The sequence below is a fragment of the Odocoileus virginianus genome, chromosome 27 (assembly GCF_023699985.2).
Source record: "Odocoileus virginianus isolate 20LAN1187 ecotype Illinois chromosome 27, Ovbor_1.2, whole genome shotgun sequence".
NCBI lineage: Eukaryota > Metazoa > Chordata > Mammalia > Artiodactyla > Cervidae > Odocoileus > Odocoileus virginianus.
The window spans coordinates 23,298,365-23,325,378 of NC_069700.1; the positions used below are offsets into that span (position 1 = coordinate 23,298,365).

General features: G+C 39.6%; 1 protein-coding gene across 5 annotated transcripts in view; it reads right to left on the minus strand.

Annotated features, from left to right (window-relative positions):
- The window catches only part of LOC110149723 (uncharacterized), an 83,236-nt gene that overhangs the window by 2,961 nt on the left and 53,261 nt on the right, over nucleotides 1-27,014 (minus strand). For 3 of the 5 annotated variants that reach the window (XR_011483889.1, XR_011483891.1, XR_011483894.1), the window contains 3 exons: nucleotides 22,719-22,769; nucleotides 10,220-10,380; nucleotides 3,387-3,821 (listed from right to left, as the gene is read on the minus strand). The gene's annotated coding sequence lies outside the window, so the exon portion shown is untranslated. Of the gene's footprint in view, nucleotides 1-2,785; nucleotides 3,822-10,219; nucleotides 10,381-22,718; nucleotides 22,770-27,014 lie in introns of those variants that run through there. The other 2 variants (XR_011483890.1, XR_011483892.1) reach the window with 2 other exon arrangements.

Below are 27,014 nucleotides of genomic sequence, written 5' to 3' on the forward strand. Positions count from 1 at the left end.
TACAATAAGTGTTTATATAATTTCTAAAGGCTACTTTCCATTGACCGTTATTACAAAGTATCCCCATGTGTACAATACATCCTCGATCTACCTTACACGCAATAGTTTGTATCTCCTATTTCCCCACCCCACTATTGCTCCTTCCCCCCTCCCTATATGTAACCACAAATTTGTCCTCTATATCTATGTCTGTCTCCATTTGTTTTTAAGGCCTTTTAAGCCCACGCAACCCTCATTCATACCACCCAACAGCTGTCCCATCAAATGGACTCTTGACCTGCCTTATTGCCTTTTGTTAATCTCCTTTGCCTTTCTCCCCTTCCACTCATCAAGACTCTTGGTTCCCTGACTTCTGCCTTCAAGTCTGGGCCTCTTGAGTTTGACCTTCATCCTTACTTTCCTGCTCTGGGGACACCAGCTTTCTCCCATGCACGACGCTTTGATCCACTTTCGTCCCTGGACTTTTCCATCATCTCTGACAAGTTCAGCCTTGCCTCAGTTTTGGCCTTAGTCCTCCATTCTGTATTAGTCAGGATTCAAAACTGCAAACAGAAACTACTCTAGTGCGTTGATGACAAACATTTTTTAAAGTTTAATAAACCATGTTTGGCACCTCGTGGAATTTCGAAGACTGCTGGCCTAGAGCCAGTGCAACCAGGATCCATGCCCGCATCATACTGTGAGGGCTGCTGAAGGGAAGAGGGCTTCACTGCTGCTGGGCGCAGAGACCACAGCCCCAGTGACTCCAGCGACTCAGCACAAGTTTCGCCGACAGAGCTGATACCTCTATTGTCACTGTTGGGAAATGGTAGATTACAAGGCCTCCTGCTTCCTAAGGTTGTTCACTTCTGGAGTGAAATCTTTATGACTGTGTCTGATGGGTGAAACCTAACCATCTGCAAAGATGGATGATACACCACGGAGCTAATGACACTACAGCCCCAGGACCCCTTACATGCACAGACCCCTTCCAAGGCCCTGGGACAGTCCTAGGAATGGTATAGATTTTGGACAATTTGCACAAGAAAGATACTGTAACTGCAACCCTGCTTCCTCTGCCCTGCTTACTAAATTTACACAGTGTGATCAACTCTATGTTTTAAAGCTTAAAGAAACTTCTCTAAACCCTTGATCAAAAAGCAAAAACAAAAACAAAAAACTTTGACCAACTTGGCTAAAGAACAATCTCAAGTATCTTCCTATTCTTTTACAAAATCTATTATAAAGCCATTGCATATAAAATGTCAATCAAGGACTATGCAGCTAAAATAATAATAAATATATAATACATAATCATAAATAAAAATATAAAAGTGATACATTAGGCAATTAATTTAAATTACATCATTTTTCTAGATTTGTGATGTGTATGGTACTAATCATTTAAAAAAAAATTTTTTTTTCATTCTAAAAAAACTACTTAATTTTTAAACCTAATTTTAAGTTCATAATTTTGCTGCTTTTTTTTTTTTAAATGAAAGTAAGTTTCCCTTAATTGTACTAGCTTCAAGCACTACAAAATCAAGATCTGCCCCCTGGCAGAATCCCTGAACCCTCACTAAGCAGGCTAAGCAAACTATGGGGAATTCCCCAGACATAAGAAGCATGTTTAAACATGCCGAATGGCCCTAAACATGATGAATGTCTTTTCCTTTGTGCTTGAGCATGTGTCGGGCATCCGGGAAGAGCAGCTCTTTTGAGGAAAAATACTTAGATAGGTTTTGGAAAAGGCAAGGGGAGTCAGGAACACTTAACACAAATATTACATAGACATGATGAGAGATAAGGTTGTGCAGGAGGCCAAAGGACGCTAAGGATTAGCAAAGGTAATGATCAGGATATGAATGCTAATAGCCAAGATAGAGATCTCAGAGCTGATTCCGATTCAGGGAGGACCTGGGAAGACAACCTTTGTTGTCCTAGGACTCAAACTGTGTAAGCTTTAAAAAGACTAGTTAGTAGATCTGCTAGTATTAACTTAGCATCTCATAGCACTGAATGAAGGAGAGCAACGATTAGAATTATAAACTGTAATTAGGCAGCCAAAGGAAAATAAAATAACAGATTAGTTTAGAAAAACACCAACCAATGGAATTGAAGAGCAAGGATAACTAAGAGGCAGATCAGGAGCAAAGTAAGTCTGAAAGAGGAAAACAAATATCATATATTAACACATATATATGGAATCTAGAAAAATGGTACTGATGAACTATTAGCAGGGCAGGAATAGAGACGCAGGAGTAGAGAACGGACTTGTGGATTGGGGAGGAAGTGGAGGGCATGAATTGAGAGAGTAGATTGATATATAAACACCACCATGTGTAAAATAGCTAGGGGAAGCTGCTGCATTGCACAGGGAACTCAGCTCAGCGCTCTGTGATAACCTAGAGCAGTGGGATGACGAGGGTGGGAGGGAGGCTCCAGAGGGAGAGGATATCCGTGTGGACACGTGGCTGACTTTTCATGGTGCCGAGTAGCAGAAGCGAACAAATATTGTAAAGCAATTGCCGCTGTGGTAAGTCGCTTCACTCGTCTTGGTATCCGACTCTTTGCAACCCTATGGACTGTAGCCCACCAGGCTCCTCCGTCCAAGGAATTCTCCAGTCAAGAACACTGGAGCAGGTTGCCATGCCTTCCTCCAGGGGCTCTTCCCTACTCAGGGGTCAAATCTGTGTCTCCTGCTTTGCAGGTGGATTCTTTCCCACTGAGGCACCGGGGAAGCCTGTAAAACAATTATGCTCCCATTGAAAAAATGCTGCTTGTGATTAACTTCGAGAGATCCTGCTTTGATGTTAAACAAATTTTAATCTTTTTATGGTAAAAAAAAGAAAAATAGTAAAACTAGGTAGGATTACCAAAACATGCTTGGGCTTATGGAAACAGCTGTAATAGCAGCAGGTATTTATAGAGGGCTTTCTACACTCCATGTGTTATACTAAAAACTTATATATACATTACTTACATTATTTCTTATAACAATCCACTATCACAGCATCATTATTCTCATCTCATATATGGATAAACTGAGTTTTAGAGTGGTTAAATTACCTGCCAATTTACAGACTATGGTCTGGACTCTGAAACCTGAACCTGAGCATATAGCTGGAGTATTATTTTGCTCTATGCTGTTTGGCTACCTTGTCTTCATTATTTTGTTGAAACACACCTATGTGGAAAGAATTATGTAAATATACGTGCTTTGCTCCACCATGAACATGGAAGTTAAATTCATCTTTGACAGTCTCACACTCATACTAAGGAACAATGGCTCATTCAGAGCTTCACAGAAATCAATGACCAAGTAGATTGGATTCCCGAATGGCTGGCTTTTGGCAGCCTTGCTGCTTAGGGTGTAAAGGTTGTTTAATGTAGGCAAGATGACTAACCTGAGTCTATTTGAAGGAGAGGAAGAGAGAAATTATGTACACTGTGGATTACATTCAGTCTTTCTTTTTCCTTCTCAGTTTCTGATGGGAGATTTAAACACCAGGCTTCAGGGAAAATGGGATCAGGAAGGTTTGAGCATCCATACCCGCTGCTCACACAGGGGTAATGAGATAGTCCTTCATTCCCAGTCCAACTGAGGTAGAGAAGAAAGAAAAATAAGGAGAGGCTGTAGCTTGTTTCTTTTCATTCTTTCAGTCAGGGCAAGCAACTGGGTGTCAGCATCCAGTGTAACACACCCCAGTTTTTAGTCCCTTTAATGCCGTTCATTTTATACATTACAATTATTTTTCTCATTTATTGTCTTATTTCTCTTTCTCTTGTGATATGCATTTTTCAGAGGGATAATATTACCCCAAAAGGGTAAAAACTGGTTCCTGGAGAGGCAAAAAAAAAAAAAGAAAGAATTATTCCTCTATGTTTAAAGCACAGATATGCACAATACACAAACAGACTTACAATATAGTTATGGTATTAAGCACAATACATAAACAGAGATACAGTATATCTGCAGTATTAAAATTCCACAGTGGAGCCAGTTAGGAAAAACACTTTTTTTTCTTTTCAAAATATATTTTTTTATTTGGCTGCATTGGGTCTTAGTTGCAGCTTGTGGCATCTTTGTTGTGTCATGTAGGATCTTTAGTTGTACTGTGGGTTTAGTTGCTCTGTGACACGTGAGATCTTAGTTCCCTGACCAGGGATTGAACTTGCATCCCCTGCATTGCAAGGCAGATTCTTAATCACTGGACCACCAGGGAAGTCCCAGAGGTGGGGGGAAATTCTAATAAGTTTCCTTGGGTCAGATGTAAGCATGAAAAAGCATAGAGAAAGACTATTCTATGGGGTGAGTTTCAGAAGGGCAGGAATGACAGAATCCTTGTAGATTGTAGCCCTGAAGTCTAGAAGTGACTTGCACAGACTAAGGACATAATAAATATTCTAATGGCAGAAAGCGAAGAGGAATTAAAGGGCCTCTTGATGAGGGTAAAAGAGGGGAGTGAAAAAGCTGGCTTAAACTCAACACTCAAAAAACTAAGATCATGGCATCCAGCTCTATCACTTCATGGCAAATGGAGAAAAATGGAAACAGTGACAGATTTTATTTTCTTGGGTCCCCAAAGCACTGCAGATGGTAATTGCAGCCACTAAATTAAGACACTTACTCTTTGGAAGAAAATCTATGACAAACTGAAACAGCATATTAAAAAGCAGAGACATCACTTTGCCAACAAAAGTCTGTGTAGTCAAAGCTATGGTTTTTCCGGTGGTCATGTACAGATGTGAGAGTTAGACCATAAAGAAGACTGAGTGCCAAAGAATTGATGGTGTGGAGCTGGAGAAGGCTCTTGAAAGTCTGTTGGACAGCAAGGAGTACAAACTAGTCAACTCTAAAGGAAATCAACCCTGAATATTCATTGGAAGGACTGATGCTGAGGCTGAAACACCAGTACTTTGGCCACCAGATGCGAAGAGCCGCTTTATTGGAAAAGACCCTGATGCAGGGAAAGATTGAGGGCAGGAGTAGAAGAGCGCAACAGAGGATAAGATGGTTGGATGGCATCACTAACTCAATGGACATGAGTCTGAGCAAACTCCAGGAGATAGTGAAGGATAAGGAAGCCTGCTGTGCTGCAGTCCACATGGTTAGAAAAGTCGCACATGACTTAGCGACTGGACAGCACTAAATATTCTGAGGCATCAATCCTTCATTTGCGTTGTTAATGACAGATCAGGTTTTCTTATTGTTTTAAAGGAGGGGGAAAGAGAGTGGGGAAAAGAGGACCTTTTTTTCCCCCTAGATGAAACACGGCAGGTGGGGCAAGAAAATATAAATTATCAAGGTGTCAACTCAGAAGTGAAGTTACTTCTCTATTTTTTCAGAAATCTACTTGTCACCATTAGCTAGTGTTGACTTTTAGATATCACCATGCAAAATACTTAATTTAAAAAATGGGCGCACAGTGTTTCATTCAGAACTTTGTTGTCATTCTCATGCTTTGCCTAATGTCCTTGCTCGTATCATTATTATCTTCCACATGAGCCTGGACTTGAATCTGGTGAGCTCAAAGTCCAGACTGCCAAGCAGTGCTGGTGAGTAGGTATAAAGTGTATGGGAAGGGAGCACCAGTGGCTCCCAGCCATCACCCAGTACCCATTCTTGGCCACACAGATTCCATGCCCTGCCTCCTAACAGACTAATATTGGGTTCCTTTTAGTTCAGGATTGGGACAACTAGAGATAATTGAGACAGTGGGCATTTTTTGTGGTTTCTTTCCATTTCCTCAGTTCAAGACTTCTTCCTACAGCTTCCTCTCATGAAGTAAAAGTCACAACCTCAAAGGGCTCTGCAGAAACAGAAGAAATGCTACAGTCATGAACTGGTGCTAACTGATTTCTCCTCACCCCTGTGTTTCAAATGCCAATGGTCATACAGGGAAACTTTCGACACAAGGATCTTCAAGGACATTCCATTCTACGGTGTTGGTTCTATACAGCTCAGATGGCATGAGATTCCGTACATTGACTTAATTAGACAGAAATACTCTTTATAACATATCATACTTAGATGAAATTTCTACATATTGATTAGAAAGCCTCTTGAGTAAAGAAATAAGAGAAAGAGATAGGAAATAATAAAAAGAGATAAGAAAAGATAAAAGTATTTGTTTCTTCTGAATGAAGTAGCTGAAGAATGTTTTAACTAACAGATGAATCATAAAAATATGTCCCCACAGTCCTTCATCCATTTGAAAATGATCTAAAGGTAACCAGAAATGATTACACAAGGATAAATGGTTTTGGAGCATATGAAAATGAGTTCCACTGGACAAGAGGAGATTTTTGACTTTGATAAGTTGCTAGAATTCAGAGCACATGGAGGATGGTTAACCTTTGAGAAGGGTCTACTCTTCTCTGAGACTTTTGGAGAAGGAAAAGATGAAACAGGGAAAGAAGAAGATGGAATGTTAGCCAGAGTTTTCATGGTGGGTGTCTCTTGATCTGACCCAGAAGGAACTTTCTCAAGATCTGGCCTCAGTAGAGTCTATATTCAACATTATTTTTCCAAGTAATGCTTCCATGCAAATAAATGCTCCCATGAAGCTCCTGATTCATTCCATCATCCACTGTGTGTTTTGTGAAATCAGTGAACTCCTGAAACACTGATGGTCAGAGCTGGCAGCTTGCTTCCAGTCAATGGAGATCTTAGCCATACTAGTGCTCCATAAGCTGTCCCCTGCCCCCTCTCCCCTGACAAGAGGGTAACAGAGGTCGTTACCTTTAAGTGAGAGCAATGAGGAGGAACTGAGAACTTTGAACTGGGTCAGAGTTTGAAACAGCCTATGTGGGAAGTATATCTGTGAGCTCGTGTACCCTGAAAAAGTGTTACTGATTTTCAGTAATTATAGATAAAAGACAGTTATACAGAGACCTTTTTTTTTTAATCTAGAGAATTCAAAAAATCAGAATGCATTTTTTGAAGAAAGGGTAAAATTTTAGAACTACAGGAAGCTCTCTTAACAGACCTCCATTTAACCAAATCTCCAAATTATCCAATCCTCTCCCTTCTCTCTGTAATTCTGGCAGATGCCCATGAGCCTTTGGTCATGAAAATTGCTCACTGCTTGTTCACTACTTTGTGGCTCTCTTTTACTCCCATCAGTTGAATTGTTTGTGCTGAGAGCATATGTTATTGTAATTATACATTTTTTTTCTTTTCAAGTATAGTATATTAAAATTTACTTTTAGGGGGTACAGTTGTATGAATTTTGACATATTACATTGTATTATGGATTAGTATGCCACAATCAGTCTACCAGAAAATTCCATTGCCCCCCATTCCAATTCCATTGTTGGTATTTTTACAGCCATTCTAATAGATTTGAGGTGTTATCCCATCATGGTTTTCATTTTCATTTCACTAATCACTTAAGATATTGAATATCTTTTCATGTGCTCATTTGCCATCTACAAAGATTTTTTTGATTAAGTGTCAACCACTATTTCTTCAAATATATTTTCAGCACCACATTCATACCTCTTTCCTTCTGGACTCCAGTGAGTCTAAGTTAAACCTTTTGTTAATATTCCACAGGTTCCCAAGGTTAAGTCCTTTTTTCTCTCAATTCTTTTCCCTGTTATTCAAACTGGATAATTTCTATTGATCTGTCTTTGAGTCCATTGGCTCCAGCTCTACTATCTCCATCCTGCTCTTGAGCCCAGCAAGAGAGTCTATTTATTTCAGTTGCTGTATTTTTCAGTTCTAAAATTCCCTTTTGGTTCTTCTTTGTATCTTCTCTCTTCTTGCAGAGAACTTTCTATTTGATTCAAATGTGTTTGTGATCACTTTCTTGAAGCATTTTATCATAGCTGCTTTAAAGTCTTTACCAGGTACTTCTAACATCCATGTTACTCATCTTTGGCATCTGCTAACTGTCTTTTCCTAAATTCAAATTGAGATTTTCCTGATTATTTGATAGCAAGTTATTTTTGATTGTATCTTTGACCTTTTGAATATTATAAGATTCTGGATCTTGTTCAAATTATATGGAGAAGGAAGGCTGCTATTTTTGTTTTAGTAGGCAATCAGTCTGGTTAGGTTCAGGTCACAATCTCTAACTCACCTCCAGTGGGCTATGTTTTTAATGCCAGATCAGTTTCATGTCTTTGCAACGCTCTTTGAGCCTGTTCCACATGTGCATTCTCCAGAAGCCAATCTGTGATGTGGGCAGGTGGCCTGTCTGTTAAATTTAAATGTTGACTTGAGTCTGATCTGAGTATGTGCTACTTTGGCATGAGCTCAGGATTCAGAAATAAATTTATGGGGTCACCTTCCTGAGCAGTCCTCTCTTCCAGATATCCCGGTACTTTCCAGTTTCCTGAACGCCCATTTTGGTTCTCACATCTGAAAGGTGGGGCTCTCTTAAACCACCCTGCTGCCAACTTCTATGACTTTGCCCGCTTGTGGGGCTAAGCCTTGGGAAGACCAGCGAAAAAGATGTAGTAAATTTAGCAATGCTTCAGTCAGTGGTATTTCAAATTCTAGGCTTTTTCCTTCAAATTTTGCCATTATTTGCTTTTTGGACAAATAGCTGCTCTGTGTGTTCTGTTCAGAGACAGAAGTGTGCTCATTCTTATCTGGAAACAAACTCCATAGATTCTGATTAAACATGGTGTAAACCAATGTCACATGAGTACAGAAACAAAAGTGGTTGGAGCTCTTCATAGTTTATTGAATATTTCTGAGGGTCTGCAGAGAGATGAGTTGGTAACAAAACAACTTATCAAGTCTGCAAACTATAGCAAAGGACAGCGTCATTGAAATCTAGGTGGGTTCTGTAGTTGTCTCACAATGTACCTAAGTTCTTTCTCCACTTTACAAAAATCATATCCAGGAAACCACAAATATTCTAAAAAGAGAACTTAGAATGACAGCAGATCCATCTTCAATTAAAAGGCCTAGGCTCTCTAAGAAAGAACCCTCATGCGCTGTTGATAGGAATGTAAATTGCTATGGTCACTATGGAAAAGAGTGTGGAGGTTCCTTAGAAAATTAAAAAATAGACGATCCTGCTGGATCCCTATGACCCAGCAGGTCCGCTTTTTAATATTTATCTAAAGAAAACAAAAGCGAATTTTAAAAGATGACTGTACTTCCATGTTCACTACAGCAGTATTTACAATAATCAAGATATGGAAACAACCTATGTACCCATCAGTGGATGAATAGATAAAGAAATTGTGGTTTCTACACATGCAGCAGATTGCTACTCAGCCAGGAAAAAAGCAGGAAATCTTGCCATTTGTATCAGCATGGATGGACCCTGAGGGCGTTGTGCTAAGTGAAATGTCAGACCAAGAAAGACAAATGCCATATAATCTCTCTTATATGAGAAACACATATAACCAAGCTCACACATGCAAGTGAACAGATTGGTAGTTGCCACAGGGAGGTGGTGAAGGGTGGGAGAAACAGATGAAGTGCTCTTGATTTTGTCTTTAGGTTTACATTTTAAAGAGAGAGCAATAACTTGGGCGTGCCTCTGCCACTACACAGTAGCAACGGGAATGGAAAGAAAAGATAAAAGAGAAAGGAAGAACCAGCTAGACTGTAAACCTGTTGGTGGTAGGGAAGTATGTGATGGAGAAATTGTCAAGATGACTCTCAGCTTTGCAGACTGAGTGGCTGAATACTGTGTCCATAACAACATTAGGAAACTTAGAGGGAAATATTTATGAGAGCAGAAAGGTAAAAAAATAAGGACTTATTCTTAAAACAAGAATAAGATAAGGACTTAAGATTTATACCTGTTGAATTTGATGGGATGATTATGTACCCAAATGAAAGTATCAAGCATGGAAGAGTGATTCTATTTCCAATCTCTTCCTCTTATCTAGTTTGACATCTGAGACTAGATGGATAGAAAGTGACATTTTCCACTGTAGCTTCAGAGTGGAAAGGCAACACACATGTTTTTCTCATAATATTAGTAATGGAAAAAATGCTAGGAAGAGGTACATCTTCAGAGGGAGAGTTTTGAGCATTTTTTCACGCGTTCTGTTCTGAAACTGATCACTTTGAGAGTTCTTTTCAAGCCTTGGTCAGAGCAGCCCTTACTGCCAAACACATATACTCAATCCATCCAACAGCAGTGGCAGACGTGTCTAACAGTGACTGACAACTCAGGCAGAGGAATAATAAAGGGCACGTAGGACTTTGGAGCTAGAATCTGTGGCTGGGGCATACTTTTCACCGACCCCAGCCCCATCTTACCTAGCCTTTCCTTTACTGAAGTCCTTGCCTTCTCGGATTCCCTGGTAATTAACACGGCCATGTGACTTAGTTTGGACAGTGAGACACAGACGAGTAGAAATCATCTCCTTGCTTCTTTCTACTTGGAATGTGTAGAATGTTCGGGACTGCAACCATCGGTGCTAAGGAATAAAGAAGTAGGAGAATAAAAGATGCCTAGTTCCTTCAAGCAAGCCTTGGATCACTTACCTCTTGGATTCTTATTGGTTTAGGTAACCAATTCTCCAATCAACTCTAGTTGGGGTTTTGCTTTACACATTTGAGTACATCCCCTATAAGTGCTAAACATTTAAAAAGAATGGAAAAACTATGTGTGAGAGGTGAAAAATGGTGCAGGAGGAAAAGGAAGTCGAAAGGATGCTGTCTATTCAGATAGGGAATAGCCTAGGGGTACACTCTGAGGTTCTAGAGCTCTGCCTCACTCTTATGGACAAAACATGGGAGAATGATCAGAACACTATGCTAAAAAGCCACTCTCCAGGGTTAGAATATGAGACCTGACTCTGAGGTGCTAACTGGCCATCCTCTGGGATTCTATGGGGAATGCCTGGCCAGTGAACTGTTATGTTGATTTCTGACAGAGTGAACTTAAAGACTTCCTTCCATGATAAAGTGGAAGGATGCTCGGGTCAAAACAATGGGTGATAAGAGAGGGTAAGAATGGAGTTGGTTAGAGAGGGTATTTATTTGTAATTCATCATCATAGTAATGATATTTTCAGTTAGTTAATGATATCAAGTCCAATGAATGTTACATAGCACACTTAGTATTTCTTTTTTTTTTTTTTTTTTTTTTTTAGTATTTCTTATATGAGTAAATAAGTGAGAGTTAATATAGATATCAAGGGACTTCCCTGGCGGTCCAGGGGTTAAGACTCTGAGCTCCCAATGCAGTGGGCCAAGGTTCCATCCCTGGTCAGGGAACTAGAACCTGCATGCTAAAACTAAAGATCTCTCATGCCACAACAAGGATCCCACGTGTCACAACTAAGACCCAGTGCAGCCAAATAAAATCAATCAATGTTGGAAGGCAAGTCTATGATCCCTTTTAAATTGAATTACACATTTATTCTTGGCATTCTCGTATCTCAGAGCCATACCCACACAATTCCTCTGCCTGAGAACTCCCATCTTCCTCTCACCTAACCATGTCCCTCTTTGCCACTAAAACTCACTATGTTAGAAAAGATTTTCTCTTTCTCACCCCCATACAGCCTCAGTCACTCCACCAACCACACATAGTCACATGATACTAACTTCCTACAGTGTCACTAACTACTATGTTTAGTTGTGAATTTCAGCATTTTAGATAAAACAAAAGTCTTTACTTGTATTCTCTTCATGGATTGAAAGCTGCCCAGAAGAGATAGACATTAAAAGCAAATTTTATTGAAGTATAATTGATTTACAATGTGGTGTTAGTTTCTGGGCTTTCCAGGTGGCATTAATGATTAAGAACCCTCCTGCCAATGCAGGAGACTTAAGAGACCTGGGTTCGATCCCTGGGTTAGGAAGATCCCCGGGAGGAAGGTGGGTTAGGAAGATCCCCAGGAGGAAGGCATGGCAACCCACTCCAAAATTCTTGCCTGGAGAATTCTATGGACAGAGGAGCCTGGTGGGTTACAGTCCATACTGTTGCAAAGTCGGACATGACTGAAGCGACTTAGCATGCATACATGCACGTTAGTTTCTACTGTAGAATAAAATGAATTAGCTTTATATATATATATATATATATATCTGGGCTTCCTTCGTGGCTCAGATGGTAAAGAATCTGCCTGCAATGCAGGAGACCTGGGTTCAATCCCTGAGAAGATCCCCTGCAGTATGGCATGGCAATCCACTCCAGTATTCTTGCCTGGAGAATCCCCATGGACAGAGGAGCCTGGCAGGCTTACAGTCCATGGGGTCACAAAGAGTCAGACACGACTAAGCGACTAAGCACAGCGCATAGCACATACCTTTATCCACTCTTTCTTAGATTCTTTTCCCATTAGGACATTACAGAGCACTTAGAAGAGTTCTCTGTGCTATACAGTGAGTCCTTAACATCTATTTTTTTAATATAATAGTGTGTAAACATAAATCCCAGTCTCCTAATTTATCCCCCCCAACTTTCCTCCCAAGTAACCACGAGTTTGTTTTCTCCATCTGTGACTCTATTTCCATTCTGTAAATAAGTTCTTTTGTACCATTTTTAAAAAAAGATTCCACATATAAGCAATACCTCATGATATTTGCCTTTTCTTGGGGCTATACATTTTTATTTCCATTATATTTCCTCATACTCCTCCTTTGAAAAGTGTAGCTATTTTTCACTCAGTAAACATCATTAGACTGACTCATGCTGGGACAGGATTCTTGCATTTTCATTGAACAAGAAATATAAACAGTCAGTCAGATCTAGTTCTCTATTCACTAAATAAAGGAAGGAGAATGATCATCTGTGCAGCATATCTCTAAATAAAAACATAATATTTAAGTGAATATTGATGAGTGAAAGTCACTCAGTAGTGTCCAACTGTTTGCAACCCCGTGGGCTAGACAGACCATGGAATTCTCCAGGCCACAATACTGGAGTGGGTAGCTGTTCCCTTCTCCAGCAGATCTTTCCAATCCAGAGATCAAACCCAGGTCTCCTACATTGCAGGCAGATTCTTCACCAGTTGGACTATCAGGGAAGCCCTGGAACCCTTTGTAAATTTGGACTGTAACTTTGACTCCTTTAGAAACCCCTAAAAGACATTTAACTTCGGGTTTGAGTTCTTGCTTTGCTTTATAAGATATGAGCCATTATACAAAGCCATCTCTAACTACCCTGGGTAAGGAAAGTTGAAATATGGGAAATTAGAAGCCTCTTCTGAAAGGGAGAAATCCCATTAGGAGCAATTGTGTAAGTAAATTTCTAAAGATAGGTCCCATCTCTGTGGTTATAAGTTCTTAAAATATTACAGAAAGTGAAAATCAACTTTCATGGAGCTCAAATGGTTTGAGGCCATTGAACCCAAGTTCCTAATGTAACAGACAAGGGAACTTCAATATAGAGGAGTTTTGCTTTCCTTTATATGATGCGGTTAGATGAAGTCTGGGGTAGTTCATATTCAGCTCTCAAAATGAGTTTACAATGATCCTCTACATAGAAAACCCTAAAGACTCTACCAGAAAATTACTAGAGCTAATCAACGAATACAGTAAAGTTGCAGGATATAAAATTAACACACAGAAATCTCTTACATTCCTATACACTAACAATGAGAAAACAGAAAGAGAAATTAAGGAAACAATACCATTCACCATTGCAACAAAAAGAATAAAATACTTAGGAGTATATCTACCTAAAGAAACAAAAGACCTATACATAGAAAACTATAAAACACTGATGAAAGAAATCAAAGAGGACACAAGCAGATGGAGAAATATACCATGTTCATGGATTGGAAGAATCAATATTGTCAAAATGGCTATACTACCCAAAGTAATCTATAGATTCAATGCAATCCCTATCAAACTATCAACAGTATTTTTCACAGAACTAGATCAAATAATTTCACAATTTGTATGGAAATACAAAAAACCTCGAATAGCCAAAGTAATCCTGAGAAAGAAGAATGGAACTGGAGGAATCAATCTGCCTGACTTCAGACTCTACTACAAAGCCACAGTCATCAAGACAGTGTGGTACTGGCACAAAGACAGAAATATAGATCAATGGAACAGAATAGAAAGCCCAGAGATAAGTCCACGAACCTATGGTCACCTTATCTTCGACAAAGGAGGCAAGGATATACAATGGAAAAAAGATAACCTCTTTAACAAATGGTGCTGGGAAAACTGGTCAACCACCTGTAAAAGAATGAAACTAGAACACTTTCTAACACCATACACAAAAATAAACTCAAAATGGATTAAAGATCTAAATGTAAGACCAGAAACTATAAGACTCCTAGAGGAGAACATAGGCAAAACACTCTCCGACATAAATCACAGCAGGATCCTCTATGACCCACATCCCAGAATTTCAGAAATAAAAGCAAAAATAAACAAATGGGACCTAATGAAACTTAAAAGCTTTTGCACAACAAAGGAAACTATAAGCAAGGTGAAAAGACAGCCCTCAGATTGGGAGAAAATAATAGCAAATGAAGCAACAGACAAAGGATTAATCTCAAAAATATACAAGCAACTCCTCCAGCTCAACTCCAGAAAAATAAACGACCCAATCAAAAAATGGGCCAAAGAACTCAACAGACATTTCTCCAAGGAAGATATACAGATGGCTAACAAACACATGAAAAGATGCTCAACATCACTCATTATCAGAGAAATGCAAATCAAAACCACAATGAGGTACCATTACACGCCAGTCAGGATGGCTGCTATCCAAAAGTCTACAAGCAATAAATGCTGGAGAGGGTGTGGAGAAAAGGGAACCCTCTTACACTGTTGGTGGGAATGCAAATTAGTACAGCCACTATGGAAAACAGTGTGGAGATTTCTTAAAAAGCTGGAAATAGAACTGCCATATGACCCAGCAATCCCACTTCTGGGCATACACACCAAGGAAACCAGATCTGAAAGAGACACGTGCACCCCAATGTTCATCGCAGCACTGTTTATAATAGCCAGGACATGGAAGCAACCCAGATGCCCATCAGCAGATGAATGGATGAGGAAGCTGTGGTACATATACACCATGGAATACTACTCAGCCATTAAAAAGAATTCATTTGAATCAGCTCTATTGAGATGGATGAAACTGGAGCCCATTATACAGAGCGAAGTAAGCCAGAAAGATAAAGACCATTACAATATACTAACACATATATATGGACTTTAGAAAGATGGTAACGATAACCCTATAAGCAAAACAGAAAAAGAGACTCAGATGTATGGAATAGACTTGTGGACTCTGGGAGAAGGAGAGGGTGGGATATCTCAGGAGAACAGCATTGAAACATGTATATTATCTAGGGTGAAACGGATAACCAGCTCAGGTTGGGTACATGAGACAAGTGCTCGGGCCTGGTGCACTGGGAAGACCCAGAGGGATCGGGTGGAGAGGGAGGTGGGAGGGGGGACTGGGATGGGGAATACATGTAAATCCAGGGCTAATTCATATCAATGTATAACAAAAACTACTGTAATGATGTAAAGTAATTAGCCTCCAACTAATAAAAATTAAAAAAAAAAAAAAAAATGAGTTTACAGATCATGCAGAGAGCTTCTCTTTCATACTGTCTTTGAGCAAATGCTGAAGAAAGTGTTACTGGTAACACTGGGTTATGTATCGTGAGATCTTTATACGATGAGAACTTTCTACAGAACACAAGATGGACAGACGTACGTCAGAATCAGATCCTCCTTGTGCTAAACTCAAGAATAGTTTATCACCAGTAAAAATAAGGAGAATTTTCAGCAGGCTGCCACCATGTGGAAGTGAAAAGAAGACCAACCTTGTGCAAAGCTAGACTCAACTCTCAACTGCAAAGAGATGCTCTATTATTGACAGAGGAAGATGCTGAATTCAGGGGGAAAAAATCAGCAATGGGGAAAAGTAAATGCTCTTTGCCTAGAGAGTTTAGTTTTATTTTACTTTGAGTAATGGGTTACTTTGATTACTTTTTGTCTGTGTCAAGAAGCAAATTGAAGGAAGAATATGAACTCCAGTCCTGGTTCTGCTATTGATTATCTATGTAATCTCATTGATCTGTTCAACCTCTGCCCACCCTCACCACACACACACACACACACACACACGCGCGCGCGCATACACATATACTTTTTTCCCTTCAAATACCTCTTAAGACTGAGACATTAATGCTAAACTAAGGGTAAAAACCAATAAAAATGGTTGTTAAGTGTATATATATATATATATTTACATTAACAATCAGCTCAGTGGAGGAAGCAATTTAATAATAATGATAGGTATGCAAACATTTTACTTTGAATGTTTTTACTATTAATGTAATTTTACTCATATTAACATTGTAATGCATTGGATTCCTTGAGCACAAGTGAAGTTATATTACAGGGAGTCAGTCCAGAAATACAATGGTAGAAGGATGATATCACAAGAGCAAAGGGCTATGGAAAGTTCAGAGTTGATTTATGTGCATAAATAATGGAGCAGCATTTAACTACCAGTACCAGCTGCCAGTATTTCAGTTCCCTATTGAGACATGTCTTAGGGGCTTCCCGGGTGCCTCAGTGGTGAAGAATCCACCTGCCAATGTAGGAGACGCAGCTTCAGTCATGCCGTGGAGCAACTAAGCTCATTCGCCACAACTATTGAGCTTGTGCTCTGGAGCTCGGGAGCCACATCTATTGATGCCCTTGGGCCCTAGATCCTGTGCTCCCCAAGCGAGCCCACCGCAATGAGAGACCCAAGCACCAGAGCTAGAGAGTAGCCCGCCCCGCTTGCCCAACCAGAGGAAAAGCCCATGCAGCAATGAAGACCCAGGGTAGCCAAAAATAAAATAAATTTAAAAAGAAACGTATCTTTTTGCAATAGAGCTGGACAGGTTGAAGAAGACTCTAAGAGAGCCCTCAGCAAAAACTTTCATATGATAGAAAAGACTTACAGAAGCATGAACTGTTTTTATTTATTTTTCGTGCATTTTTTTGTTAATGAAATTTTTTATCGGAGTATAGCTGCTTTACAATGTTGTGTTAGATTCTGCTGTATAGCAAAGTGAATCAGTTATACATGTACATGTATCTCCTTTTTTTTGTATTTCCTTCCCAGTTAGGTCACTAGAGCATTGAGTAGAGTTCTCTGCTATCCAGTAGGTTCTATTTTATACATAGCAGTGTACCTATGTCAATTCCAATTCATCCCACCTCCACTTCCCCGTATGAACTTTTCTTCAAAGTTTCCTGGTGGTTCAGAGCTCTTGACAAATATGTCAAATTCTTCCCACAGAGAGGGTTTTTCCCAGTAGGGTAAGCCTGAGGGTCAATGCAATGAGATCCCTGTTTGGTTCAAGATCATTTCCTGAGGTTGAGATAAATTCGGTGGGTGTGAACATATTTATGCTGTATTCCATTCCATGGAGATGACTCAGAACTCAGAAGGTTGGTGCTTCAGCCACCCACAGCTGTTTTCTGGGCAATTCCAAATATTTGAATCCTGATGCTACTATTAATTAAGCATTTGATCCAATACCTGGAACTCATACTTCTTCCTAACTGCCCACCAGCTACAGAGCCAGTGAAGTGTGGAGAAGGAGCAGGTCAAGAATCTGGCCTGCTTGCTCTTTAAGCAGAGAGTAATATACAAAACACAAAGGAGAAAGAGGAGGGATGGAGGCTGGAGATGCTGTTTGTTTTCTCAGTATGCTGATAAAATATTTGCCAAGATCTAAAGCAGGAGATATTGAAGTTGAATTTCTCTGTAGAAAGTTTAGAGCCAAATTCAGCTAACAAAATATAAATTTTTGGCATCATTGCTAAACATATCATAAGCACTGAATCTAATAAATGTGTGTTGGTTTATTATTGACCTTTTGTTTCATTTTCCTGCCTTTCATCAATTTGTTATTAATTTGGGACATGATAACTAATTGCATAATCATTTGGACTATTTCTTGGGAGAAGTGAGGAAAGAAAGACCACATCACCCAGTTATAGAAAATCAGAATAAATAAAATTTGCTTTTAACTTGTTCTGCCCTGTTTTTCTCAGGCTGCAGTTCTGGGAAGGGAAAGTCAACGTAATCTGATTGTAAACGATGGGGATTTGATATGCTGGTTAATGATTATCCATAGGCGAGGAGGGTTTGCCAGGCTTGTTCAGACCCAAAACATTTCTGGACAAGCAGCAGGAATAGCCAGAGCCAAGAAGCCTTCTTCCTTAATTGGTTGTAAGGCACAATAATAGTACTTAGTGTAGGAAAGACATTTAAAAAGTGAATTGCCTCTATGCACCTATCCCTCTGTTTATTTCCTTTGCAGGAAACATTACTGGTTCTAAACTTTAGAGAGGAGAGAAAAGCCAATGTGGGGATACCTCTAGTTAAACTAGAAACATGTGGTTCTGGAAGGTTTGCCCCTGCTTAACTATTGTTTTTTTTAATGTCATCTCCCACCTATGACTTGTTGAAATACTAATCTTTCGTAAGGAAGCTTCAGGTTTAGAAAACACATTTCATTATTTCCTATTCTAGCTGAAAGGCAGAGTTTTTAAAATGATTTTCATTTTCTTCTTTAGAATTTTTATATTATTTAAAATTTTTGACTGCACTGCACAGCATGTGGGATCTTAGTTCCCCAACTAGGGATTGAACCTGTGCCCCCTGCAGTGGAAGTGTGGATTCCTAGCCACTAAACTGCCAGAGCAGTGCTCTAGAATTTTTATAAAATCAAACTGTTTTGCTAAAGCTCCAGCCCCAAAGTTCTAAACAATTAAATGTGTTTTATAGGTTTTTTTTTTTTTTTTTTTTTTTTCACAAAACCTAAGAACGATTTGACGTTTAAAAATAAAATGCCTTGGGACTTCCCTGGTGGTCCAGTGATTAAGACTCCGTGATTACAATGCAGGGGACAGAGTTTTGATCCCTGCTTGGGGAACTAGGGTCCCACATGCTGCATGGATCAGGCAAATAAATAAATTAATTAAATTTATATTAAAGCTACACAACTCTTAGAAGAAAACAGAGAAAGGGAATTCTCTGGTGGTTCAGAGGGTTTTCACTGGGGACATGGGTTCAACCCCTGGTCAGGGAACTATGATAAATCCCACATGATGTGCAGTGTGGCCAAAAAAAAGGGAAAGGAAACACACAGGAAAAGCTTTCTGACTTTAGATTTGATGATGAGTTCTTGGATATGACACCAAAAGAACAGGGAACAAAAGAAAAATAGGTAAATGAGACTTTATAAAAATGAAAAGTATCAAGAGAGTGAAAAGACAACTCAGGGAATGGGAAAGAATATTTACAGGCCATATATCTGATAAGGGGCTAATATCCAGAATATCTAAAGAATTCACTCCCAACCGCTCAATAACAAAAACACAGATTACCTGACTAAAAAATGAACAAAAGACTTGAATTTACATTTCTGCAAAGATGATACACAAATGGCCAATAACCACAAGGAAAAATGCTCAAAATCACTTATTATTACAGAAATGCAAATCAAACCCATAATGCAATACCACCCCCTGTCCATTAGGATGGCTGTTACAAGGAATGACAATAACAACAGAAAATAGCACGTGTTGACCAGGAGGTGGAAAAATTGGACCCCTGTGTATAGTTTTTGGGAATGTAAAATGGTGCAATCACTGTGGAAAACAGTATGGTGTTTCCTCAAAAAATTTAAACACAGAATTACATTATGATCTGGTAGGTATATACCCAAAAGAATTGATAGCAGAGGCTGGAACAGATACCTGTACATGAACATTCATAACAGCATTTTTTCACAATAGCCGAAAGGTAGAAATAAATGTCTATCAGTGGACGAATGGATAAAAAAAAACATGGTCTATACATATAATGAAATATCCTTCAGCTTTAAAAAGGGATGAAATTCTGATACATGCTGCAACATGGATGAACCCTGAAGACATTCTGTTAAGTGAAATAAGCCAGATACGAAAGAGCACATATTGTATAATTCAACTTATATAAGGTACCTAGAACAATCAAATTTATAGAGAAGAAAGTAGAATAGTGTTTATCAAGGACTGAGAATTATGGAGATGGTGGAAGAGGGAGGAGGCAATGGGGAGTTGTTGATGGGTATGGAGTTTTCAGTTTGAGATGATAAAAAGGAATTCTGGAGGTGGGTTGCACAATGATATAATGCCACTGAACTGCACACTTTAAAATGGGTGAAGTGGTAAATTTTGTGTTATTTAAATTTAACCACAATTTTAAAATCCATTTGTTTATGCACTCTTAATTTGGATTTCCCTAAAGACAGATGCTGTCGGACAAGGATTTAAGAGGATGTGGTTTATGTGGGATCCCGAATAATATTGCTGAGTGGGGAACAGAACCAAGGGAGAGAAAGCACCAAGACAATGTGAATCATCAAACCAGTCACCACTCTGAACACCCAAGACTTAATCCAGCTGGCAACTCTGGGATCCAGCAGAGAACAGACCCCAGAGCTAACTCTCTGCAGATGAAGGAAATGGAATATTGCTCCACTAGTTTCCAGCAATCGTTTTTTTTCAAACTACAAACTGTTTTCAAACATCACCAGTTTTCACTTGCATCCTTTTTCTGTTCCAGAATTCAAGACCCCATATTGCATTTAGTCGTCATGTCTCCTTAATCTCTTCTTACCTTACAGCTCCTTAGTCTTTCCTTGCTTTTCATTACCTTGAAATATCTGATGAGTCCTTGTAAGTTATTTCATAGCGTGCTTGCTCAGTCGCTCAGTTATGTCTGACTCTTTGCGACCCCACGGACTGTAACCCGTCAGGCTCCTCCATCTGTGGGATTCTCCAGGCAAGAATACTGGAGAGGGTTGCCATTTCCTCCTCCACGGGATCCTCATGACCCACGGACTGAACCTGTGTCTCCTGCATTGTAGGTGGATTCTTTACCGCTGAACTACCTGGGGAAGCCTATTTTGTAGAATGTCCCTCAATTTGCATTTCTCTGGTGTTTTCTCCTGTTAGACTGGGATCATGGCTTTTGGAGAAGAAGAGAAGTGTCCTTCACATCATATCACATCGCATCCGATCACAAGGTGCACGACAGCAACATGACGACACTGGTGATGTTGGCCCTAGGGACTTGGTTCCGGTGGTATTGGCCAGGTTTCTCCAACACGATAAAGTTCCCCTTTCCCCCTTTCAATACTGTTTGGAAGTTCTTTTATGTTTTTTGGAAGTTGAGCTACTAAGACCTGAAGAAGGAGGAGTTAAGGTCTACCTCCTAGAGAGGGGAGTGTCTACATGTGTTCTTTGGAATTCCCATTAGTCAATTTTTAAGGGCTACTACCAAGATGTCCAAGTCTTTGAGCCAAGTGCAACAGAGAAGACTCCAGTGTCCAGAGAAAGTCACTGGGCAGAGGCATCCTGACGCTGGCAGCAAACTAGATGACATTATTTAAAATTGAAAGAGATTTCTTGATTAGGCAGATCCTGAATAAAGTACTAGAGGACTTACTGGATGCAGAGCATACATCAGGTATCCTATTATCCCTTTCCTGAGACTGATTTTGGACTGTCTACTCTGCAGCATCCTCAGATTTGGCTCAAGTCTTCACTTCCCAATCTGCTCCTCACCCCTTGCTCTAGAAAGAAAAAACGCACAACAGCCTTCTTTTCTAAAGAAGGAAAACTTGGACCCCCCCCAAAAAAAATCTGTTTTCTTCAAATATACGCCAGTATCTTGTAATAATCTATAATGGGATATAATCTGCAAAAATTCTGAATCACTATGCTGTATGCCTGAAACTGACCAGCTGTACTTCAATTTAAAAAAAAAAGAAAGAAAAAAATGTTGTCTTCTGAATGTAATGAAATCTTTTTTAAAAGAACGATTTATTTGGCTGCACCAGGTCTTAGTTGCAGCATGTGGGATCTAGTTCCCTGACCAGGGATTGAACCCTAGCCCCCTGCACTGGGAGCATGGAGGCTTAGCCACTAGACCACCAGGGAAGTCTGAATGTAATTATATCCTCTTTATATAATTATGTATATAATTTATATACATTATAAATTCTTTATATTTATATCTTCTTTATGTAATTACAAGTTATTTTTGTATTCTCAAACTGCTATATGTATCTGCAGCTTTTCCTGTAAGTATTGAATAAATGAAGGAGGTGGGGAGGAATAGGAGGCAAAGATGATGGACAAGTTTCTTGGAGGACAAGAACTGGACAGGACTCTCAAGAAGGAAGCTAAACTGTAGAACAGTGAGAACCATCAAAGGTTAATTTCTTTTACATTTCAGTGAATGCCAGGGACAACTCTCTTTGGGAGACTATTTATTGTGGAATCCTTTGAAACTTTGCAAATACTCTTTGTTTGGTGTTTTGACCCCTTTCCTGTTTCCTGTTACAATTAAACAGTAAAACCAAACCTAACCAAACAAAAAGTCCTCGGAAAATTTTAACAAGGTTCTGTGGTTTCAAGACAGTCATGGGGTCACACGGATTTTTCTGACACGTGGGGGCACCAGGTGGACTAAGATCCTCGAAACATCACTGGAAATGAAGCTGAGGCCCCACTCTGATGAGATGGGAAAATAAAGAATCCACCAAACTTTCTCTCTCTGACCTCCACTACAACTTGCTACTCTGGCTTGGAGCTGAAGAAACCCCCTCTACCTGGGGGAATGTGAAGACTAGACCACACTCTTTTGGCATAACTAAGTTGAATTAAAACATTCCCCGTAGAAATATTTTTAGATGTGATGGTTAGGTTCTGAAGTGCTGACAGCAAAATTACAGCTTAAATAGGTTTTGTGGATTTCAAACATAATGACTTACCATTTCTCACTTTTGGAACCAAACCCAATTTCATGTCAGGAAATTCCTCAACTGGAAGATAGGGTGAGGAAAAAAAAAGTTAATATTAAATCATTGGGGAAGTTTTGCTTTCATTTACCTGCCTGACTTGTATTTTTTGATTTATACAAGTATAGGTTTATATAAGCCCTTTCTGAGATAACAATATTTGACTTAAAAATATCTATATGACTAGGACCTACGGTATAGCACAGAGAACTCTACTTAATATTCTGTAATAACCTATATGAGGAAAGGATCTGAAAAAAAAAAAAGATACTTGTATATATATATATATGTGAATCACTTTCCTGTACACTGAGGCTAACACAACATTAGTAAATCAACTATGCCCCAGTATAAAATAAAAACTAAATTTAAAAAAGTGTACACTATGAGGTATGAAGCAATTAATAGACATGGAGGAAACTTAAATGCAAATTACTTAAGCAAAAGAAACCAATCTGAAAAGGCCACAAACTGCATGATTCCAACTATATGACATTCTGGAAAAGGTAAAACTATGGCTACAGTAAAAATATCATTGGTGGCCAGGGGTTAGAGGAGAGGGCGGGATGAAGAGAATGAGCACAGAGAATTCTGAAGGCAGCAAAAACACCCTGTTTGATACTTTAAAGGTGAATACCTGACATTATACATTTGTCCAAACCCATTGAATATAAGACACCAAGAGTGAACCCTAATGTAAAATTATGACTTGGGGTGATAATGATTTGGCAGTGTAGGTTCGTCAGTTGTAAAGAAGGTACCATCCTGGGGCAGGATGAGGAGGAATGTTGATAATGGAGAAAGGATGTATGTTTTGGGGTCACAGGGTATATGGGAAAGCTCTGTGCCTTCTGCTCAAAATCGCTGTGAATGTAAAAATCCTGCAAAAAGAAATAAAGTGTATTATTATTTTTAATGAACTATGTGTTTAGCTATTGCATATTTACAGGGGCTTTTCTGTTGCAGAAGAGCAGGATTGTCTTGGGTGGATGTTGCCACCTTGTGGCCAATATGGGAAATTGTCAAAAGGAAGACTCAAGAATCCCTTATAAGAAATGGAGTAGCCCTTCATAGTCAACAAGAGTACAAAATGCAGTACTTGGGGCAATCTCAAAAACGACAGAATGATCTCAGTTCATTTCCGAGGCAAACCATTCAATATCACAGTAATCCAAGTCTATGCCCCAACCACTAATGCTGAAGAAGCTGAAGTTGAACGGCTCTATGAAGACCTAAAGATCTTCTAGAACTAACAGCAAAAAAAAAAAAAGATGTTCTTTTCATCATAGGGGACTGGAATGCAAAAGTAGGAAGTCAAGACATACCCAGAATAACAGGCAAGTTTGACTTTGGAGTGCAAACTGAAGCAAGACAAAGGCTAATAGAGTTTTGTCAAGAGAACACACTGGTCATAGCAAACATCCTTTTCCAACAACATGAGTGATGACTCTCCACGCAAACACCACCAGATGGTCAATACCAAAATCAGACTGATAATGTTCTTTGCAGACAAAGGTGGAGAAGCTCTATACAATCAGCAAGAACAAGACCTGGAGTTGACTGTGGCTCAGATCAGTTCCTTGCTGCAAAATTCAGGCTTAAATTAAAGAAAGCCTGGAAAATCAGTAGGCCATTCAGGTATGACCTAAATCAAATCCCTGATGATTATACAGTGGAGGTGATGAATAGATCTGGTAGACGGAGTGCCTGAAGAACTGTGGACAGATGTTGGTAACATTGTATAAGAGGCAGTGACCAAAACAATCCCAAAGAAAAAGAAATGCAAGGAGGCAAAATGGTTGTCTGAGGAGGCTTTATAATAGCCGAGGAAAGAAGAAAAGTGGAAGGCAATGGAGAAAGGGAAAGATACACCCAACGGAATGCAGAGCTCCAGAGAATAGCAAGGAGAGATAAGAAGGCCTTCTTCAATGAACAAGGCAAAGAAAGAGAGTAAAACAGAAGAATGGGAAAAACTAGAGATCTCTTCAAGAAAATTAGAGACATCAAGGGAATATTTCATGCAAGGATGGGCATGATAAAAGACAGAAATGGTAAAACCTAACAGAAGCAGAAGAGATTAAGAAGGGGTGGCAAGAATACACTGAAGAACTATGCAAGAAAGATCTTAGTGACCCAGAAAACCATGACAGTATGGTTGCTCAGCTGGAGTCAGACATCCTGGAGTGTGAAGTCAAAGGGGCCTTAGGAAGCATTACTTGGAACAAAGGTAGTGAAGGTGACAGAATTTCAGCTGAGCTATTTGAAATCCTAAAAGATGATGCTGTGAAAGTGTTGCATTCAATATGCCAGCAAATTTGGAAAACAGCAGTGGCCACAGGACTTGAAAAGGTCTGTTTTCATTCCAATCTCAAAGAAAGGCAATGCCAAAGAATGTTCAAACTACTGTAAAATTGCACTCACTTCACATGCTAGTAAAGTTATGCTCCTTCAAGCTAGGCTTCAATGGTACGTGAATTGAGAACTTCCACATGTACAAACTGGATTTAGAAAAGGCAGAGGAACCATCGATCAAATTGCCAACATTTGTTGGGTCATGGAGAAAGCAAGAGAGTTCCAGAAAAACATCTACGTCTGCTTCACTAGCTATGCTAAAGCCTTTGATTGTATGGATCACAACAAACTGTGGAAATTTCTTAAAGAGATTCTCATCTCTTTATACTAGATCATCTTACCTGCCTCCTGAGAAACCTGTATGCAGGTCAAGAGGCAACAGTTAGAGCCAAACATGGAGCAATGGACTGGTTCCAAATGGGGAAAGGAGTATGTCAAGGCTGTATATTGTCACCCTGCTTATTTAAGTTACATGCAGAGTACATCACGAGAAATGCCATCACAAGCTATAATCAAGATTGCAGAAAGTGAAGAGGAACTAAAGAACCTCTTGATGAGAGCGAAAGAGGAGAGTGAAAAAGCTGGCTTGAAACACAGTATTAAAAAAACAAAGACCATGGCATCTGATCCCATCACTTCATGGCAAATAAAAGGGGAAAAAGTGGAAGCAGTGACAGATTTTATTTTTTTGTGCTTCAAAGTCACTGCAGCTGGTGACTACAGTCATATTAAAAAAAGTTTGCTCCTTGGAAGGAAAGTCATGACAAATCTAGTTCTCAGTATGTGCTCAGCCACTGAATCATGTCCAAGATCTTATGACCCCATGGACTGTAGCCCTCCAGGCTTCTTCTCTCCATGGGGTTTTTCCAGCAAGAATACTGGAACAGGCTCCCATTTCCTCCTCCAAGGGATCTTCCTGACCCAGTGATCAAACCTGAGTCTCTGGCGTCTCCTGCACAGACAGGAGGATTCTTTATCATTGAGCCGCCTGGGAGCCCTGACAAAGGTAAACAGTGTATTAAAAAGCAGAGACATCATTTTGCCAACAAAGGTCCATATAATCAAAGCTATGGTTTTTCCAGTAGTCATGTACAGATGAGAGAGTTGGTCCACATAGAAGGCTGAGTACCGAAGCATTGATGCTTTCAAATTGTATTGTTGGAGAAGACTCAAGAGTCCACTGGACTGCAAGGAGATCAAACCAGTCAATACTAAAGGAAGTCAACCCTGAATATTCATTGAAAGGACTGATGCTGAAGCTGAAGTTCCAATACTTTGGCTACCTGTTTGGAAGACTCATTGGAAAAGACCGTGATGCTGGGAAAGACTGAAGGCAAAAGGAGAAAAGGGTGGCAGAGGAGGAGATGGTTAGATAGAAGCACTGCCCCAAGGGACATGAAATTGAGCAAACTCCAGGACATAGTAGAGGACAGAGGAGCCTGCTGCGCTGTAACCCCTGGGGGTGCAAAGAGTCAGACATGACTTAGCGACCAAACAACAGAGTGAGACATGGTGAGCTTAAACTAGGCTTTCTTTCAGATATTCTCTACTCATAGCTCAGGAAATCCCACCAAAGTGCTTTACCTATATAATAAATGCTGGGTACTCACAGATACAGAGAATAGATGGCTGCTTGCAAGAGGTGAGGGGTGAGAGGTGGGCAAAATGGATGTGAAGGGAGTCAAAGGGGACAAAATTTCAGGTACAAAACAAAGGTCATGGGAATGTAATGTACAGCATGGTGACTATGGTTAATAATACTGTGTAGCATATTTGAAAGTTGCTAAGGGAGTAGATCTTAAAAGTTCTCATTAAGGAAATAATGTTTTTGTAAACTATGCATGCGAATGGATGTTAACTAGGCTTATTGTGGTGATCATTTTGCAATATACATAAATAAGGAATCATCATGCTGTA